The sequence below is a fragment of the Bidens hawaiensis genome, unplaced genomic scaffold, assembly GCF_021521415.1.
Source record: "Bidens hawaiensis isolate Kalapana, Puna unplaced genomic scaffold, B.hawaiensis_p1.1 tig00006295_1, whole genome shotgun sequence".
In the NCBI taxonomy this organism is placed as follows: Eukaryota; Viridiplantae; Streptophyta; class Magnoliopsida; order Asterales; family Asteraceae; genus Bidens; species Bidens hawaiensis.
The window spans coordinates 1,118,296-1,141,717 of NW_027491420.1; positions in this window are offsets into that span (position 1 = coordinate 1,118,296).

Genomic DNA, 23,422 nt, shown 5'->3' on the forward strand with positions numbered 1-23,422 from the left:
TCAAAATTACCCTACCCCCCCCCCCCCCCCCATGAAAATCCCAAGTTGTCCTCAACACGGTAGAGAAATTCATAAGAACTTCCCCACACTTGACTCGAACACACTCACACGAGAAAGGTAATTTAAAACAAAATAAATGTTAACAAAAAGCTATTTACACCATACCACATACGTGGGCCTTTATGCGGTAGAACCATCCGGTGAGCTTAAGAGGAAACTCACCTTGTCATTGTCAAGCATGTTCACGTCTTTCCCCTCTAAGTATGGTTTGAGACGATGTCCATTCACTACTTGTTTAGCTTGACTTTGCATGTCCTCAATCTCTACATCACCAAACTTCCCGACTCTTGTGATCACATACGGGCCCATCCATTTGCTTTTGAGCTTCCTGGGAAACAATTTGAGTCTTGAATTATAAAGACACACTTTTTGCCCAACTTCAAAAGTTCGTTTCCGTATCTTGGCATCATGAACCCTCTTCAATTTCTCTTTGTAATTTGAAGCACATTCATACGCCTCATCCCGAATTTCCTCCAACTTGTTCAATTACAACTTCCTTAACTCACCGGCTTCCTTGTAATCCAAATTAACATTCTTAATTGCCTATAATGCCCGGTGAGCCAACTCCATTGGCAAATGACACCCCTTCCCATACACCAACCGATAAGGAGTGGTACCAATCGGTGTCTTGTAGGCCGTGCGATAAGCCCATAATGCATCATCCAACTTACTCGACCAATCTTTTCTATCAACCCGAACCGTCTTCATTAAAATTTCTTTGATTTGTCGATTCGAAACTTCAACTTGGCCACTTGTTTGAGGATGATAAGGCGTTGCAATTCGGTGATTCACACCATAACGCTTCAACAATTTGCCAAATGCAAAGTTCTTGAAATGCGATCCACCATCAATTATGATAACTCGGGGAATCCCTAATCTTGAGAAGATGTTGGAATGAACAAACTTGCACACCACAGAATGATCATTAGTTCTTGTTGCAACCGCTTCGACCCACTTTGACACGTAATCAACCGCGACGAGAATGTAAAGGTACCCACATGAGTTTGGAAACGGGCCCATGAAGTCAATGCCCCACACATTAAAAATGTCCACAACCAAGATGGGTTGTAAAGACATTTCATTCCGTTTTGATATACCCCCCATTCGTTAGCAATTTAAACAATGCCGAGCGTATTCACTAGCATCCTTGAAAATTGTCGGCCAATAGAATCCACACATGAGTACCTTGTACCCCGTTTTAGAGCCACTAAAATGGCCCCCACATGCCGAAGATTGAGCGTGTTTAAAAATCTCTTTTACTTCATTCTAGGGCACACATTTTCTCACTACTTGATCCGCTCCAATCTTGAAAAGATCCTGTTCATCCCAAATGTATTGCTTAATTTGGGCCGTGAATTGTTGCCTTCTCTTGTTGGACCAATATTCCGGAATCGCACCCGTGGCCAAATAGTTGACATAATGAGCATACCACGGTGCGGTCGATACAATGAGCAACTGTTCATCCGAGAACTTCTCGTTTATCTCCTTTGGATCATCAACACCTTCAAGGGTAATTCTTGACAAGTGATCGGCCACTACATTTTCACATCCCTTCTTGTCACGAATTTCAAGATCGAACTCTTGCAATAATAACACCCATCGAATCAAACGCGGCTTCGTATCTTTCTTTTCCATCAAATAACGCACCGCACTATGATCCGAGTACACCACAACTTTCCTTCCCAAAATATACGAGCGAAACTTATCTAAGGCATACACCACCGCAAGCAACTCCTTTTCGGTGGTGGTGAGTTCAATTGTGCCTCGGATAAAGTCTTGCTCGCATAATAAATCACCACCGGCATTTTGTCCACTCTTTGACCCAAAACCGCTCCAACTGTGTTGTCGCTAGCATCACACATGATTTCAAATGGCGTTGACAAATCCGGTGATTGTAATATTGGTGCTCACACTAACTTTTCCTTCAAACTATCAAACGCTTGCAAACACTCATTAGTAAATTCAAAAGAGACATCCTTCAACAAAAGATTACATAAGGGTTTTGAAATTACACTAAAACCCTTAATGAATCTTCTATAGAACCCGGCATGTCCCAAAAATAACCTCACCCCTTTAACATTTTTCGGGGGTGGCAAGGATGAAATTACTTTTATCTTTGCTTGATCGACTTCCATCCCCCTACTTGAAACCACATGACCCAACACAATACCTTCTTGCACCATGAAATGACTTTTCTCCCAACTTAAAACCAAGTTTGTCTCGACACATCATTTTAAAACTTTTTTCTAAATCACTGAGACAAGACTCGAAAGTTGAACCAAAAATGGAAAAGTCATCCATGAAAACTTCAAGTGAGTCCCCGACCATGTCCGAAAATATTCTCATCATATATCTTTGAAAAGTGGCCGGGGCATTACACAATGCAAATGGCATTCGTCTAAAAGCAAAGGTGCCATATGGACAAGTAAAAGTGGTTTTGTGTTGGTCATCGGGATGGATTGCAATTTGATTATACCCCGAATACCCATCCAAAAAACAATAATATTTTTGACCCGCAAGTTTTTCAATTATTTGATCAATGAATGGTAATGGAAAATGGTCTTTTGAGGTGGCGGTATTTAATTTCCTATAATCGATGCGCACTCCCCACCCGGTTACCGGTCGGGTGGCGATTTGTTCACCATTATCATCTTTTATTACCTGGATACCGGCTTTCTTGGGCACTACCTGTGTCGGGCTCACCCATGCACTATCTGAAATGGGAGAAATGATCCCCGCATCCAACCACTTGATCACCTCCTTTTTCACCACTTCCCGCAAGTTCGGGTTCAATCTCCTTTGAGTCTCTCGTGTTGGTTTAGCCTCCTCATCTGTAATTATTTTATGCATAACAATAGAATGACTAATACCTTTCAAATCTGCAAGCGTCCATCCAATGGCCGCCTTATGTGCTCCCCACACCTTCACTAACGCTTGCTCTTGATCTTCCCCCAAATTTGAAGCAATGATAACCGGGAGGGCTTCATTCTCCCCTAAGAAAACGTACTTCAAGTGACTTGGAAGTTCCTTCAACTCCACCTTTGGTGGACACTCCAAAGATGGTTTTGTGTCCGAGTTGATTTCCTTTGGAAAACTTTCCATTTGATGTGTCCATGGTGGTCTCTTCTCTTGCAAAGCTAAAGCATCTTGTTTGTGCTCCTCCATCCGCAAAGCACACACGTGTACCTGTTCAGACTCATCACAAATACAAGCTTCCATACAATCTTCATCATACTCATGAGGATTACAATGATCCACCACATCTGCCAAAAAACATTCTTCACCACTCAAAGAATTAGCAACGTTAGTAAAAACATTTAAACGCATTTTCCGGTAGCCAAATGCCATGTCAACAGTACCAAACCTACAATCAATGATGGCATGAGACGGTTCAAGAATGATCGACCCAAAATAACATTTTGTTGTTGACTTGAGTCGCCTGATGAATAATCCAAAACCAAGAAATCCACAAGATAATAAAAATCCTCTACCTTCACAATTACATCCTGTACGATTCCACGGGGAAGTTTATGAGACAAATCGGCCAATACAACTGTGGTCTCCTTACGTTTCAATGGACCAAAGTCATATTGGTCATACAAACCCCCCGGAAGAATGCTCACCCCGGCTCCAAGATCCAATAACACCCTAGACATTTTAAAACCACCTACTTGAATGTTAATTAAGTGTGTTCCCGGATCTTGGAGCTTTGGAGGGAGATCTCCTTTTAAAACCGCACTTACCCGCTCGGTTAAATCCACCCGTTTAGGCACTTTTTGTTCCCTTTTTGAGTGTATAATTCTTTCAAAAATTTTGCATAAGAGGGCACTTTTTTTATTGCTTCAAGTAAAGGTAAGTTTACTTTAACCTGTTTAAACACTTCCCACATTTCCTCCTTTTGAGGACCCCGTTTTGAAATTACATTTTTCTTAACCAGGTCAAGTAAAGCTGAAGGAAATGAAATTACATTTGATTCCACTTCCTTGTTTTTGTCATTTAAATTTTGGGCTTGACCCGAGGCTTGGGATGGTTTCTCAAAAGTGGCATGTTTAGTGGGTTTATTAGTTTCAATTTCTTCATCATCACTTTCCTTACCCGTGATATCCTCAACTTCCCCATCAACCAAATCCGGTGACAAATTTGCCTTATACTCTTTACCACTTCTCAACACGCTAACATGATTAATAGGAACATTACGAGACGAGTTATGAGAAGGGTTTACCTTGGTGTCACTTGGCAATTGACATTTGTTTTTCTTTAATTTCGCCACCTCGGTTGCAAGCTGACCCATTTGTGTGATCAATGATTGGATGGCCTTGTTCCGAACTTCATCCTTTTGCATTCGGGCTTCATCAATTTGATTCCTTTTCTGCATGTCTTGTTGCATTGACTTTAACATATCCATCACTTCATTCCCACTTGATGAACCTTGACCCGAAGACCCACTTTGACCTCCACCCGTTCCTTTAAAGTGATTTTGACTTCCTTGATTGTTCCCACCTTGAGCATTCCCTTGATTAAAATATTGTTAACGACGAACAAAGTGGGTTTGAGAAGTCCCTTGAAAGTTAGGGTTGAGTTGAGTCGATGGGTTGCCATATCGAAAATTGGGATGATTTCTCAACCCGGGGAGGTACGTGTTTGAATTCATGTTGTAGCTCCGACCACCTCCTCGACCTTGAATTGCATTTACCTCTTCAACTTGCCCTTCCATACCGGGACACAAATCACTTGCATGTCCCAACCCATTACAACTCGTGAACACATCATACACTTGATTAGAAACTTAAGGTTCTTCGTTGTTAACCGCATGCACTTGTGGTCTTGTGATAGCCGGTCTTGCTCTTCTTGCGGTTTGAGCTTTTTTCTTTGATATGACCGACATTTTCTCCAAGAATGCACAATCATCGTGTTCATAATTGGTACCAAACGTACCATTTGTGATTGACATTAAATCCTGTTCGTCTTCCGTACTCAACCCTTCGTGAAAGGCGTTCAACAACTCCCAAAGAGCAATCCCATGATTAGGACAATTCTTGATCATCATGTTAAATCGCTCGAATGCTTCATGAAACATATCACCCGATTGTTGTTGGAAGCTTCTCAAACTTCGTCTTGCATCATTCGTCTTTTGGGCCGTGTAAAACTCTTCCAAGAACCTTTGTTGCATCTCGGCCCAAGTGTAAATTGATGCGGAAGGCAATGTGTAGAACCATCTCTTTGCCTTATCTTCTAATGAAAATTGGAATAAAACCAACTTAATCTCATCCGGTGAAAATAAACCTTGACCAACGATCGTGTTGCAAATCGAGTCATACGCCTCCAAATGGAAATAGGGTTCTTCGGTTGCCAAACCCTTGTACTTTGGTAAACTTTGGAGTGCGTTGGTTCTAACCTCAAACGTTCTTCCATTTTGATTCTGAGGAATGACCACCAGAGATGGGTTATTTGTAATGATTGGTCGAAAATGAGCTACAATTCCCCTCGCCATCTCTCACACATGCCTTCTCGGTACCCCCATTGGCACTCTCGGTTGGCCCATTTGCCAATAGACGGGCCTTGGCGGTGGATATTGTTGGAATTGAGATTGAGGTATTGGTTGTTGAGGTTGTTGATAATGAGGTTGTGGAGGAACTTGTTGCAATGGTTGAACTTGTTGCAATGGTGCTTGATTAACATATGGCCCACCCATTGTTGCATTTGTTGTTGCGGAACATAACCAAATTGACCTTGCACCCTTGCTTGATTTCCATCTCCCCCGCTCGATTATCCCTCTTCATACTCTTCATACACTTTGCTATTATCTCCAAAACGTGGTCTGCCAAACGAATGCGGGCCCAACCTAAGACCCGGTGAAGTATGGATGATGGGTAGGTCTTGTGGCAATGTGTATGGTTGATTATAAGGTGGGTTTTGTTGAGATTGGAAAGGTGATTGTTGTTGTGAGTTTGATGATTGTCCTTGAACAGGAATGGAGTTGTTAAAAGGTGGAAGGTTAGATGGTGGTTGAAAGCTGAACACGGTTGAGTAGGCTCGCTTATAGGAGTTGTAGTGGTAACAGTTTCATTGGGAGGAGGGTTTTCCGGATTTATGGGTGGTGGTATAGGTGGTATAGACTGACCCAAAGCCATGTTTGTGGTGTCAGTTGTTCGACTGTGGGTGCTTGGTGACCTGATAATCTTATTCTCCCTTTGAAGAATCCGATTCAAACGAGCAGTCCTTTCAATTTCCAGATAAAAAACTAACGGTGATGAAGACCGAGAGTTTCGCGTATGCATATATCTGTAGATACCTGCACACTAGCACAACCCGCGTAAAACTGACAATAACAAATAAACAAAAACTACAAAAGTAACACACGTTGCGCACTACTCCCCGACAACGGCGCCAAAATTTGACGTGAGGTCGAAGGCTCACTCAAATATAAACCAAATACTACAAAATAGATAGCGGTAAGTGGGTATCGAACACGAGGAGTTTGTGGAAAATGTGTTAATAATTAGCTTAACAATTAAACTAATATAAATGTAAATGACACAAAGTAATTCCCAAGTTGGTTTTTGATTTGATTTTATATCTAAAATAAACTAACACGAAAGTTGTAAACAAATAATTAAACAAGCATTCCTCTCGAGGTTCGAGTTATTACTCAACACTCTTGTTGATATTCAATGGATAAACCATAATATCTCGGTTTTGTGTACATGCAATTGTTTGTGATTAATCAAGAACTAAGTACTCGGATTCCTAGAATGTGAGGTTGTTACTCAACAATCAATCAATACGATTATCCCTAATTCCTTCCACTAAATCTCAGTTGTCAACGACACCAAGAATGCATGGCTCAAAACTAAGAATAAACAATATGGACAAGCTACAAACAATAACACAAACATCATGATTATACTAACATAACATTTAGATAATCAATCCAAGTTCAAGAACAATAAACAAAAGTGTTTTGCAAATAACCCTACATCCCGAGAGGAACACCATAGAACTAGCCATGAGAAATCATTGATGCATCAAGTATCTTGTTTATATCAATCCCAAACATAAACAAAGTAATACAAACACCCAAAATGTTGTTTTTGTCTTCCTAAATCGCTTCTAGGCCGTCCCAAGTGAAAAAGTAGATGAAAAGGCAATCAAAATCGGCCTATAAAAGACATGCAAGTGGGTCTCTGCCTTGGACCATGGACCACGGTGTGAACCGTGGTCCACGGTTGACCAATGTCACAGACCCAGCCAAGCCTGACCGTGGGCCACGGTCCGCCCCACGGTTCCCCTTCTCCTCCACGGTACGGTGGACTCTGGAACTTTTGCTTCAGGTGGACCGTGGTCCACGGTCTGGACCGTGGGCCACGGTGGAGCTCACTCCCGCTTCTTGTTTTCTTCGTATCTCTCTCGTTCCAGCTCCGTTTTCTTCACCGTTTTCGCTCGTGTTTTCGTAACATCGCTCTCTAGCTCCTCAAACCTGCAAAACACACGAGCAACCATAGTTAACTATATATGGTACATATTGGCTAACATGATACATATCAGGTCTCCATATAAGGTTCATATGCATCATATCAGCTCTTCCATATCGTTAAAATAAGATAGAAATTTAAAAACAATAAAATAAAAAACTGGATGGATCATGTTGGGCAATATGTTGCATATCGGGTCTCCATGTAAGGATCTTATGTATCATATTGTCTCTTCCCTTCAAATAAATTGATACTTAAAAATAAAAATCAATAATCACAAAACTATATAGGTCATAATGGGCAATATGTTGCATATCATGTCTCCATATAAGGATCTTATGCATCATCTTCCATCTTTCCTATTACCCAAACACACACCCAAAACACAAATGAACCGACCCAGCTACCCGACGGCTTTTCCGACCGATTTGAGACTATTTCACCGGAAAATGTTAGTATTTTTTACTCCTAATCATGAATTTGTAGTTTGTATGTATAGATCTAGCCGACACCTCAACCGCAGCTGCAGCCGCAATAGCCTCAGTATCCTCAACACGTCTTTTTGGATTTGCCTCCGGCTGCACGGGCGCTCGCTCAGGACTATGGTCGCCGGATCAACCGCATTGAAGACTTACTAGAGTGGAAGGTTGGACGTTGAAGGATTTGAGGCAGGCCCACGGATTGCAGGAGCGACCACGACAGTATCCGACGGCCGGGCGGGATATGCAAGCCACTCAGGATCCGCTCGCCGCTCAGGATCCACATGCCGCTCAAGCTCCGCATGCCACTCAGGATTCACCGACCGTTTAAGACTCGCCGGCTGCTCAGGATCTACAGCCATAGCTTAGGTTGTTGATTATGTTTAATTTCAAATATCAGTTGTATTTTGTTATGTATGTACAAATTGATTATCTATTTATGCAAATTTCAGTTGTTCATGTCTTTAAAGTTTAATGTATGTTAAAAATGTCCTGAATATTTTGTTAGCTACATATGACTCGAGAACTTAGTTTCGATTAATTCTATTTTTTAGTATAAAAATTAACCATAATCACACAAATAAATCTACTTTTTATAAATAAAATAACTTTAAAAAAATTCATAGTTTTTAACTACAATAATGAATGATATGCACTCATATAATACTTCTCACCGTATAAAGAACTTCAACATTGACAAAAAAAAATTATCACATTGTAGTTCATATAGACCATATGGTGCATATACTTGTCACCATATAAGCAACTTCAACATTGGCAAAAAAATTATCACACTGTAGTTCATATGGTCCATATCGATCAATATGTGCATATACTTGTCACCATATAAGCAGCTTCAATATTGCTAACAAATTTTCACACTATAATTCATATGGTCCATATCGACCAATATGGTGAATATTGATGAAGCCGCCAGACCGAAGCTGGACAGTGACCAGCTTTTTGTTTGTTTAGTTGACCAATATGCCTCATATTGATCAACATGAGAATAACAGGAGTGTCAAAATAGAAAAATAGGATATCCCAATAGACGGAGTCTATAGAAAACATGTAACATCCAATCTATAGTACGAACCAATAATATATGTTCTATCTGTTAGGAGCTCACCTTAACTGTTCTTCAATTATTAACGACTAGTAAGAGTACAAAACACATTAGTTTTAACAATGAGTGAGTTTTAACAATCTTTGTGAGCTAAACACGACAAATCCATGGCATAAAGGCCTTATACCATTTGGCAAAATCAAGAACCAATTTTCTCTTTTGTTGAGCGGCTTTAGTGCAACTAGTTGCCGGGAACTTCGAAAGGCTTATCGCCTGCATACAGCTCATAATACTCGAGCTCAAATCCTAGAACAACGGTGTTCTCACTGTCGGCTTGTGACGGGGGGTTGGGAGGGTGACCACACCCGGCCCGATCACTCCGGTGGGCATGAATTATATATATATATATATATATATATATATATATATATATATATATATATATATATAATACAAAATAAATAAAAAATGAAAAGTGTGCGAAGTAATTTAGTCAATTTATCTTCAATTTCAATGACTATGATTAATTTGAGAATACACGGAATAGTCGATATTTGTTAACTTTCTTTCTCCACATGCAAGTCACAGGTCAATTCCCCCATCAATGTTAAAATGTTCATAACTTTTTCATACGGCAATTTTTTTAAAAAAAAAAAATTCACCATAATAACAAGTGTTTTTTTATCTATAATATGAGTACCATATTGTTGTAAAAAAATTAAAAAAAAATAGTGGGCTTTTATACATTATGTTATTGGTTTGTCATTGTGTTTTCTTTAATTTAGTTTTCTACATTGTGTTATAGATTATGGTCATTGTGTTTTACAATCTTTACACATATTAAAGATTAAATTTAAAACAAAAGGTGGTGTCTTTTGCTCTTCATTGTGTCTTTATGTTCATCATTTTGTCTGTTGTTCGTTATTGTGTCTTTATACTCATCATTCTATTTTAGTCATTGTATACTACGTTCATTGTGCATTATGTTCAGGTCATTATGTATTATGTAATTACCATTGTGTTTTACGTTTCAGATCGTTGTGTAATATGTATTTACAATTGTGTTTTATGTTATTGTGTTAAATGCATTAATCATTGTGTTTTATACTATTTTGTATTAGATATAGTTGTTATTTTATCATTATATTTGCATATTACAACTACACAACGTGTTATTTCACTGTTATAATTTTCAGATTTCATCACTTTAAAACAAAAACACAATGATAAAGAGAGAGACACAATGATGAATACAAAACACAATGACAAACAGAAAGATACAATGACATAGTTTTTTTTATTTTTATAAAACAAAGTCATAGTCATATTAAAGATAAAAGAAACGTTTGTTACCATGGTGAACTTTTCTTTTTAAAAAATGACGAACGAAAAAGTTAAAGACATTTTAAAATGATGTGTGAATTCACATATGTCTTGCATGTGACTAGAGAAATATGTTTTTTTTTTCTTTCTTGTCCTTCTTCCTTTGGTCCCCACTTGACACATGACAATAAATTATAACTTCTTATTCTTCTCATTTTTGTTACCCTTTATAGAATAACTCAACCTCTCTCTCTCTCTCTCTATATATATATATATATATATATATGTATATTATAAAAATATGTTTTTTTATATTTAAACTCAATTACCCAATTCATTTAAACACATTTTTATGAAAGCAAATTTCACAAATTAATAAGCTAATTTAAAATTTTTAATTGTTTTAACTTTCTTGTTTAATACCCAAATTATTTCTCACCTTTGGCCCAAACATTTATAATTAACGATTCTTGAGGATGGCCCCGGATGTTCTCTCTTCTTAATGGTACACACCTGGTGGAATTAAATCGAGACCCCAGGGGTAAAGTTTGTGCCACATACGTGGTTCAAACCCTACTACATCCCCGTCATATGGCAAGGATTTTATTAAAACTTACTAGAAAGCCCCGTTGGTTCCAATAACTGCATGCCACTAATTTGGGAGAATACAATTTTTATATAAATGTCTTTTTTTTATTATTATTAAAACCATCACAAACAGGTCAAATAACAACAAAACAATTACAACATCTAACTATATTATTAAAACAACACAATTTTTACACTTGTCTTTAAACAAAACAATTACAACATCTAACTATATTATTAAAACAACACAATTTTTTCACTTGTCTTTTAATTAGACCTTCTAGGCTCCAAGTGTATAAGATTCCATTTTTACAATTTTCCATTCATGAATGATAAAATAAAAAATTATGTTATTGGTGGGAATTGAACTCACTACATTGCTTTTAAAATATTTATGGCTTACCATCTCAACCAAGATGAATTGATGTTAGTCTTCTCTTTTTCTTAATTAGTATAGAATAAGAAGCCTGAATGGTTAAGAGAACTCTGAACCAGTTAACTCTGTTTGATTGAACCTCTGAATAACTGTGCAAAATGACTATCTTAATACTATAAACTATTTCGTGTTGAATGAAATGAATCTGTCTGGTTAGAACTCTAAATGATAAATAATTATAAAAACAAACAACAGAGCATGAGAGAAAATCCAAGTACACATTATTACTTCAAAATCTATAGAATCATATTAAAAAATCCAAATAGAAATTAATAGTTTTATTCATGGAAACATATTGTTCAAATAAAGAAATAATATAAACTATCATTAGGAATAAAAAATAATAGAAGCTATAACTAGTTATTACTCACGCAATGCGGCGGGCCGAGTTAGTTCCATGTTCTCTACACATTAGAGAGTGTATCCTTTGCTAACTTTGAACCACAAAGCTTGTTTTATACACAATAAGGTAAAGGAAACAATAACAATACAATAAGAATACATTCGATGCATATTCGTCGAATTGGAATATGATTACATAGAATTGCTTGATTATGACAACAAAAAAAAATTAAAAATTAAATTCAGTCATATATTGTTAGACATGGAATATATGTCGAATTGGAATATGATTACATAGAACTAACCCTTCTTTAAAGATTTTAGAAACAGAGTGGTACACATGAGCCTTAAAAATTTCTTCTTCCAAGTGCGTAAAGTTTGTTCAAGATCGAACAAAGAAACTCGAGTAAAATTTTTATGATCAGGTTGTCAAATCTATCTTTATGACAATCAAATTGCTTGATTATGACAAAAAAATTCATTATAAAAAAAGTTTCGCAACAATATCCAACATCTAAAATGAGCCAGTACAAGAATTCATCAAGATTCAAGAACTTTGTTAGTATGTAAGTACAAAAATTCAACAAAGTCAAGAACTTTTAGCATGTAAGTGCCAGAATTCAACAAGTTCAAGAACTTTAAACATGTAAGCCCTAATCTCAAAAACATAAGAAAGAAAATAGAATAAGCGCTAATCTCTAACAATTATGACCAGTCATGTGCGTAGCAATGGGAGAACAAAGAATGAACCAAGCGGTTCATCAGTTTCAGATAACATTCGCAAATTGCTATTGGAGAAAAGAAATTACCTGGGTAGCAGATGAGATCGAAGGGTTTCTTGCTTCAAAGGACTGGTAGCAAGAGCATGATGTGCAAATGAGGGCTGGCAGCAACATCGATCGTGATTTGGGAGGGAGGAAGCAACGTTATTAGGCTAGGGTATTGTGACATTTATCAAATTTCATTATTAGTTGTATCCGTTTAATGAACCCGTTTTGTAATCAGACCTCCTTATTTATTAAGCACGTCAAAGTATTAATTATGTGTCTCGGTTTTGTCCTTATTGTGTTTTTACGCGTTAATAAATCATTAAAGAATCGAATATATGCGCTTTTAAACCTACATTATAATTTTTACCATATTTGCCCATCAACATAAGACCACGGACCTATTAGCATATATTTTTTGAAAAATACTATTTTTTTTATCTTTTCTTCTTTCCCCCGTTGATCTCACCGGCGACCCCCCCCCCCCCACCCCCACCCCCATTCCGTTTGGATGCAATTAACCTCATTGTAAAATTGATTATTTCGTAACCTATGCAAATCATAATCATAATTAACATCAAGTAATAGTCGGGTAATTAAGCTATTATAATCAAATTCACGAGAACCTTGTCCGCGGACCGTTTTGGTCTTGTTAGCCTATTTATACCAGTCAAAAATTCAATTAACATGCGCTACACCATCAGCTCATCATCGCAAAAAAAAAAAAAAAAAAAAAAAAAAAACCCTAACCTAATTGCATCATTGTATCAGTTCTTGGCCTCGTCTGAATTCATTTTTAGGCCAAAACCCTAACTCGTCGTACTCGTATAAATCCTAACCCTTCCAGGTAATTGAAATATCCTTATTGATTGCGATTCCATCCTATTCAAAACCCCTCTGTCAATTTTAATTGGCAAAGGTTGTAAGATCCTAAATTGATTCTAGGGTTCATATGGTTTAGGGGTTTATTGGGATTATAGGTTATATATTTTCAAGTTCTGTTATCTTAACGAGTTAGCCATTGCCCAGTTGGCTAGTGCACACCACGTTAAAACCAATCCCGACCAGGGGCGCAGGTTCAAACCCCCTGGTCCTGTTTTTATCCTTTTTTTTTTATTTACTTTGTTTTTCTTGTTTTATAAAAACTATATTCACTAGATTTTTCATTTATATTAAAACCCTATATTGTTTATACTTGTTTAAACGAACCAAACCCCGATAAGTTTCTAAAACAAACTCGTATGTATATATATATATGTGTGTGTGTGTGTGTGTATTTAGATACGTATATAATCAATTATAAATCTATATATTTTTACCTAAATAGTGATAATAATAATAATAATAACAACAACAACAACAATAATATAATAAATGTTTTCTTATCTGTCTTTTCTTGTTTAACAAGATTGAACCCAGTTAAACTATTAAAATAGATTACATAAAATGTTTTTCATATGTACATATAGATAAGTTGGTATTTATATTATAATGGTTTTTTTAATAATCAAATATGACTTTTCGTTCTTTTTCTAATATTTAATAAAACTTAATTACACTTTTATCAATATTCTGTAAAATATAACTATTACGTTAACGACCCCAAATCCGTTACCCATCCCTTGTGTCTTGTTCGTTTATCTCGTTTAAGTATTTATTTTATCTACGCTTTAATAATTAGGACAAATTGTCGAGAATTCTCATGGGACCAACCACTAATAATCTTCACTGTCTTCTCGTTACCATTCCAAGTGAGTTTTTCATAACCCCATTTTAACGTTTTATAATATTATGGAGTGTAGCATGTCACAAGTTTTCTTACGATAGTTATGCGCTTGTTTACAAACTGATTCGCTATTATCGTGCATGTTAATATTTTTCGTGCATATTGTTTATGATTATACGCGAACTTGCTTGTAATGTGTTTATTGTCTTTATAGTGGAAGTTTCGCAAACGCAAACGCGTACACATAGCCGGAGACCAACGGGACGTACCTGCACCGTCTAACGTTACGACTATGGTTGTTTACTTAAGGTGGTTCTCATTTCCCCAACTTCTACGGCTTCGGATGAATGAACGGGAGGAAGACAATATTTGATTTCATTAACATTATGTTTGAATATTTATTGCATGACGATCATTGAATCGCGTTTTTAATATATATAGTTATAAACGCAAAAATTTATGAAAACTCACCAACTTAATTGGTGACAAATATATTATTTTCAACATGCTACAGGTTAAATCGATGATGTGGTAAAGATGAAGATCATTAGTATACCTTAGGTCACTTGAATAAAGAACTTATTTACTTTTCGATGAGGTGTTAATGTTTTATTTTTATGAACAATTTGTGTACTTGTGATGATATGAAATTAATTAAATATAATGATTGTCGCTTTAATAGCATTACGAGATTATGAGTGATTTGTATGTTACACCCGGGCGTATTCCGCTTAAAGCCAGGGTGTTACAGATTGGTATCAAAGTCGTAACTATAATATAGGTTGTTAGACGTATCCGCCTAGTATAGTTATAGTTTATTTTAGGGCCTAAACTGCATGTATACTCTATGTGCTATGTGCCCGCACTTATATTAAAAAGTTCATTCGTACGCTTGAATTTATATTTATAATATTTTATAACGTCTCCTATACGCATATTCACATACAAACTCCAAGGCTTAGGCCTAAAACAAATATTTTCAAAACATTTTTCAATCGATTTTATGTCGGTTTTCCGATATTTCTTCTTCTTAAATATGGTTCTACGTGGAGGGTATGTAAAAACTGGAAGTGGGACGTGCTTGCTTTCTAAACTCTTGACACTAAGGTTATTGAAACCTAAGGATAAGCAATGCACACAAATCCTAGTCAGACGCGGGACCTGGTTGCTTACCTGGAGAGTTCAGAAAGGACATGAAACCTATTAGGCCAAAACGTACCACACCAAACGCCATACGAATCACAACTTTAAGCTTACAAACATGACCATGTCCTCTTTATGCATGGGGTATGGTTACACTCCTATGGATGTCATACAAGTCATGATGGTTCATGCGACGTATCATTCCTAAGTCTCAATTGTTTTATTATGGGTTTTAATTGAAAGGTTCAACAAGTCATGGTGATACATGAACACTTGAATTTTTCAATTCGATTTCTTTATGAATATTATGTTGGATTAGAAAAATCATGGTGATACATGAATATTCTAATTTCAATTTAATATAGTTTTTCATGCGATTTTAGTATTATGAAATTTTCTAATATGCATTTCAAATGGTTTAAGTATTTTACATATGAACGGCCCTCACACGATAACTCATACTCGTATTATTCTTATGTTATTCAGCATGTATGCTCCTTTCCCTCGTCACCCAGCAAGAAACTCCAGCAGCAAGATGACAGCCCAGATCACTAAGCAACTGGCTGCTATGCTTCCGGAGATGGTGGCTCAAATGCATCAAACCATTGCTTCCAATTCGAACGCAACTACTTTGGGTTCAAACTCCAACTCTTGTCTCTATAAGACCTTTACTGATGTGAAACCTCCTAAGTTTGATGGCTCCGAAGGTGCCACTGCTCTACTGCAATGGTACCAAAGTATGGAGAGTACTTTCCTCCATATCAAATGTCCTAAGGACATGAAGACCCACTTTTCTTCGAGTGTCTTCGAAAAAAGAGCCTTAACATGGTGGGTGTAAGAAAAATCCACCCATGGTGCTGAGGTAGCAGTAGCCATGGCCCTGCCATGGGAAGAACTTAAGGTAATCATGACCGCCGAGTTCTTTCCGCCCAATGAGCTCATGAATCTTGAGGTTAAATTTCGGAATCTCAAACAAGATGGTGGTGATAACGTTACTTACACCGCTCGCTTCGACGAGCTTAGCCTCTTGGTGCCACATCTTGTCATTCCTCTCTCTCTCTCTCTCTCTCTCTCGTGAGATTGGCAAGTATATTCGGGGTCTACCAAGGCAAATCCAAGACTCAGTTCAAATTAGTTCTCCTAAAACTCTTCACGAGGCTATTGTTCTTGCTGCATCCTTGTCTGACAACCATGTCAAGGAAAGAACCCTCAAATGCAGAAAGAAGGCTATTGAGAAACCAAGGCCAAACCCTCCAAAGAGGTCAAGGCCAAAGTCACACCCAAACCAAACCGCAACAGCAACAACCACTCCAAGAAGCGAAAGCAAAAATATGCCTTAACCCAACCAAACCCACCACAACTCCAATACCAACAAACCCAAACCCAAAACCTTCAAACTCCACCTCCATAGAAACCTTATCACGGTCCCCACCTATTTTGCCAAATCTGCCAACGACACCATCAACTCGGCATCCCTTGCCGACAATGCACCCATTTTGGCCATTTTGGACACCTTCTAGGCGCATGTTTCGAATACATGCGTACTCAACTAACCCTTACCAAACCACCCCGTACTTCCCACACCTTCAACCAAAACCATGTCTTAACTCAAGCTCAACCTATCTCTCAAGCTTACCCCACCCCTCGAGCCTGTTTCAATTGTGGAGATCCTAGTCATTTCCGCAATGCCTGTGCTCGACTCGCATATTAGGTCCAAATGGTCGCTCCGACTATGTATTATGCTCAAGCCTATAAAGTTCAGGCTTATCAACCCCCAGTTCTGCAGATTATGGCGAATCAAGCTGTTTAACCGGTTCAAGCCAACTAAGCCTCAACTTCTTAAGTTGCACCAACCGTCCCCAATGCTCGTAGGAGGGCATTCGTGATCAATTCAAATCAAGCTCAGCATAACCACGATGTGGTGAATGGTATGCTCTTGGTTAATAACGTTTATGCATCCATTTTATTTGATACCGGTGTGGATATGAGTTTTATGTCGTTCGATTTTGAGCATATGCTTTCTTCGTCTCGTTCTAAGCTTGAAAATTCCTTTACGGTTGAAGTCGCAAACGGTAAAACTATCTCGATTGACTCAGTGATTCGTGGTTGCACCCTGAATCTCAATGACTCTGATTTCTCCATCGATATCATTCCTATGCAACTCGGGAGTTTTGATATCATAGTAGGCATGGATTTGTTAGCTCAACACCGTGCCGAAATCGTGTGCTCTGAAAAGTATATTCGAATTCCACTTAATGACGATCGGATTTTGCGTATTTTCGGTGAAAAGCCTTCCAAAGGGCTCAAGCTTATGTCGTGTACCCAAGCCCAAAAATACTTACGTAAAACATATGTGGCTTTCCTTGCCAACGTTGTGGAAAAGAAACCAGAAAAGAAAAAAATAAAAGGCATTCCATTGGTTCGTGATTTTCCTGAAGTTTTCCCTGACGACGTTTCTGGTTTACCTCCTACTCCTGAAGTGGAGTTTCGTATTGATCTCATGCCTGGTGAGAATCCCGTCGCCAAAGCTCCCTATCGGCTCGCACCTACGGAAATGAAAGAACTGCCGAGTCAACTGCAAGAACTCTCCAGCAAGGGTTTCATTCGCCCAAGTTCGTCATCTTGGGACGCACCTGTTCTTTTCGTTAAAAAGAACGATGGTTTCTTTCGAATGTGTTTCGAATATCGTGAACTCAACAAACTCATGATTAAGAACCGTTACCTTTTTCCTAGAATTGACAACCTTTTAGATCATCTTCAAGGCGCGTCTTGCTTTTCGAAAATCGATATTCGCTCTGGTTGTCACCAATTGCGTGTTCATGAGGATGATATACCTAAAACAGATTTTCGAACTCGCTACGGTCATTAAGAATTTATGGTTATGCCTTTCGGCTTAAACAATGCACCTGCGGTATTTATGAATCTCATGAACCGCGTATGCAAGCCTTATCTTGATAAATTCGTGATAGTGTTCATCGACGACATTCTCATTTACTCGAAATCTAAAGTTGATCATGAAAAGCATCTGCATGATATCCTCGAATTATTGAAGAAAGAGCAACATTTTTCCAAGTTTTCCAAGTGCGAGTTCTGGTTAAACGAAGTCCAATTCCTTGGTCACATCGTTAACGAAAATGGCATTTATGTCGACCCCGTTAAAATGGAAGCTGTTAAAAACTGGAAGACCCCGACTTCACCCACTGAAGTTCGATCCTTTCTTGGTCTTTCTGGTTATTACCGTCGTTTCATTCTAAACTTTTCCAAGATTTCTTTGCCTCTCACCGCCTTAACTCATAAGGGTAAACCTTATGGGGGGGGGGGGGGGCGCTAAGCAAGATGAAGCTTTTCAAACCTTAAAGCGTATGCTTTACGACGCTCCTATCCTAGCTCTTCCCGAATGTAACGAGGATTTTGTTGTCTATTGTGTTGCCTCGAATCAAGGTCTCGGTTGCGTTTTCATGCAACGAGGCAAGGTTATCGCCTATGCATCACGACAACTTAAGGTTCACGAAAAGAATTATACGACACACGACCTTGAGCTTGGTGCTGTTGTATTAACGTTGAAAATATGGAGACACTATTTGTATGGAACGAAATGCATGGTATTCACCGACCACTAGAGCCTCCAACATATTTTCGTCCAAAAAGATCTAAATATGAGGCAATGCCAAACTCCTTAGCGACTACCATTGCAAAATACGTTACCATCTCGATAAAGCACACATAGTGGCTGATGCCCTTAGTCGCAAAACCCATGTTAAGAGCATTCTTATCCAGATCGTTGTTATTCCAACCGACCTTCAGCTAGGCGTCTTTGAGGCCCAACACATCTCGGTCACCGAAGGCAATATGTACAAAGAGATGTTGTGTGGTGCTAAACTCCAACTCGAAACCAAGCGTGATGGTTTGCTTTATTTTCTTAATCGTCTCTGGGTCCCAGATCATGACAATCTTCACACAATTATCATGGACGAAGCTCACAAGTCACGATATTCTGTCTATCCAGGTGTAGATAAGATGTACTTCGACCTTCGAACTACTTTCTGGTGGTCCGACTTGAAGAAAGATATCACTATCTACGTTGGGAAATGTCTAGCCTGTGCTAAAGTAAAATCCGAGCATCAAAAGCCTTCTGGTTTACTCATGCAACCTATTATTCCGGTTTGGAAGTGGGAGAACATTACGATGGACTTCGTCACAAAACTTCCAACCACAAAATGGCAGCATGATATTATTTGGCCGAGCATCAAAAGCCTTCTGGTTTACTCATGCAACCTATTATTCCGGTTTGGAAGTGGGAGAACATTACGATGGACTTCGTCACAAAACTTCCAACCACAAAATGGCAGCATGATAGCATTTGGTTCATCATCGATCGATTAACCAAGTCTGCCCATTTCATTCCCATTCGAGAGAAACTTCCAATCAATCAGCTCGCTCAAATTTATGTCAACGAGATTGTTTGTCACCATGGTATACCTTTGAGTATCATTTCTAACCGTGATGGTCGTTTGGTGTCCCACTTTTGGAAATCGCTTCAGAGCGCTTTATGAACCCATTTAGATCTTAGCACTGCCTATCATCCTTAAATGGATGGTCAATCCGAACGAACCATTCAAACCCTTATGGATATGCTAAGAACTTGTGTACTTGACTTTTGTGGTAATTGGGACACTCATCTCCCGTTGGTTGAGTTTTAGTACAATAATAGTTACCAATCGAGCATCAAAATGGCTCCATTCGAAGCACTCTACGGCCGCAAATGTTGTTCTCCTATTTGTTGGAACGAGATCGGTGAATCTCAGCTCAACGGACCCAAAATGGTACAAGAGACCACCGATAAAATTGTTCAAATCCGTAATAACCTGCTCTCTGCTAGAAGTCGCCAAAAGTCTTACGCCGATAAGCGACGACGACCCTTGGAATTCGCAGTTGGTGACCTTGTCCTCAAAGTTTGACCTTGGAAAGGAGTGGTCCGTTTCGGAATGAAGGGTAAACTAGCACCTCGTTTTGTTAGCCCATTTAAGATTCTTGAACGAATCGAAGATGTAGCCTATCGCCTCGAGCTTCCGCAAGAACTTCAGGGCATTCATCCCGTGTTTCATGTTCCCAACCTTCGAAAGTGTTTACCCGATGAGAACCTTCATATTCCTCTTGACGAAGTGCGCATCGATAAGACAATGCACTTCGTTGAGAGACCGGTGGAAATAATGGATCGAATGGATAAGGAAACCAAGCGTAGACGAATCTCTTTGGTCAAGGTTCGTTGGGAATCTAAGCGCGGTGTAGAATTCACTTGGGAACGTGAAGACCAAATAAAGACCAGCTATCCGCATCTTTTTTCGACGGATGTTAATTCCTAATTTCGGGACGAAATTTCATTAAAATTGGGAATGCTGTGACATTTGTCAAATTTCGTTATTATTTGTATCCTTTTAATGAACCAGCTTTGTAATTAGGCCTCCTTATTTATTAAAGAAGTCTAAGTATTAATTATGTCTCTCGGTTTTGTCCTTATTGTGTTTTTACGTGTTAATAGATCGTTTAAGAATTGAATATATGGGCTTTTAACCCTACACTATAATTTTTACCACATTTGCCCATCAACATAAGACCAGGGACCTATTAGCAAATTTTTTTTGGAAAATATTATTTTTTTCTCTTTTCTTCTTTCCCAGTCGATCTCGCCGGTGACACCCCCCCCCCCCCTCAATTCCGTTTGGATGCAATTAACCCGTAAATCATGGTAAAATTGATTATGTCATAACATATGCAAATCGTAATCATAATTAACATTGAGTAGCAGCCGGGTAATGAAGCTATTATAATCAAATCCGCGAGAACCTTGTCCGTGGATCGTTTTGATCTTATTAGCCTATATATAGCAGTCAAAAATTCGAGCTCATCATCGCAAAACAAAACCCTAACCTAATTGCATCATTGTTTCAGTTCTTGGCCTCGTTTGATTTCACCTTTAGGCCGAAACCCTAACTCGTCGTACTCGTGCAAATCCTAACCCTTCCAAGTAATTGAAGCATGCTTATTGATCGCGATTGCATCCTCTTCAAAACCCCTCCGTCAATTTAATTTACAGAGTGTGTAAGATCCTATATTGATTCTAGGGTTCATACGGTTTAGGGATTTACCGGGATTACGTGTTATATATTTTCAAGTTCTGTCTTATCGAGTTAGCCACTGGCCCAGTTGGCCAGTGCACACCACGTAGACACCAACCCTGGCCAGGGGCGCAGGTTCGAACCCCCTAGTCCATTTTTTATACTTTTTTAGTTACGTTGTTTTTCTTGTTTTATAAAAACTATATTAACTAGATTTTTCATCATCATCATCATCATCGTACTCAGTATATCCCACCAATAGCAAAGCTATAGTAGGGTCTGAGGAGGGTAAGATGTAGACAGCCTTACCTCTACCCCATAAGGATAGAGAGGCTGCTTCCGGTGAGACCCCCGGCTCGATAGTAGTTTTGCATCAAGCCTTGGACATAAGGCACATAGCACTCAATCATCGGGACACCGGCTGATCGGTGCATGTACCGTTGTCTTTCGGCTATCAACGCCACTACATGATGCCTGATTAACCGTCCGTCACTTTTAACGTTATTTTCACGAGATTAGTAAAATAACGTCAAAATTAGTGCAATTTCACTTTTGCCCACCCGAGGGTTCACACATATATACATCATATGTGCGCACCGCAAGCAGGGCTTATTAACTAGATTTTTCATTTATATTAAAACCCTATGTTGTTTACACTTGTTTAAACGAACCAAACCCCGATAAGTTTCTAAAACAAACTCGTATGTGTGTATATATGTATATAATCAATTATAAATCTATATATTTTTAACTAAATAATAATAATAATAATAATAATAATAATAAATGCTTTCTTATCTTTCTTTTCTTGTTTAACTAGATTGAACCTCGTTAAACTATTAAAATAAATTACATAAAATATTTTCATATGTACATATAGATAAGTCGGTATTTATATTATAAATGGTTTTCTTTAATAACCAAATATGAATTTTCTGTTTTTTTTCTAATAATTAATAAAACTTAATACACTTATATCAATATTCTATAAAATATAACTAATGCGTTAAAGACCCCAAATCCATCATAACCCATCCCTTGTGTCTTGTTCGTTTATCTTGTTTAAGTATTTATTTTATTTACGTTTTAATAATTAGGAAAAATTGTCGGGAATTCTCACGAGACTAACTAGTTGCTCTAATCTTCAACGTCTTCTCGATACCTTTCCAAGTGAGTTTTTCACAAAATCATTTTAACGTTTTATGATATATTGGAGTGTAGCATGTCACAAGTTTTCTTTCGTTAGTTATGCGCTTGTTTACAAACCGATTCGCTATTATCGTACATGTTAATATTATTCGTGCATATTGTTTATGATTATACGTGAACTTGCTTGAAATATGTTTATTGTCTTTTTGGTGGAAGTTACGCAAACGCAAACACATACACATAGCGGGAGGGTCCGACGAGACGTACCTGCATCGTCTAACGTTACGACTACGATTGTTTATATAAGGTGGTTCTCATTTCCTCGACTTCTACGGCTTCGGCTAAATGAACGGGAGGACAACACTATTTGATTTAATTTACATTATGTTTGAATATTTATTGCATGACGATCTTTGAGTCGCGCTTTATATTATATATATATATATATATATAGGGTGGGGTTATAATAACAAGTGGAGTATGTCTAAAAAGCATAGGAAGAAATCTGGTGCATTAGATTGGATGATCTAAGGGCCTAGATGAAAAGTGGGTTTTTTGATGGTGTGTTTTATCTTATAACTTGTTTTTTAAGTCTTATTTTTTATATTATATGTTCATTGTTCTCGCTCAAGCTCAACCTATCGTCTCGTTTTTTATATTATATATGGAAACAGCTATGAACCTATCATTATCATGTTTAATACAAATTTAAAACATAATACAAAGAACATCCTTGAAAAACATTATGAACTAAA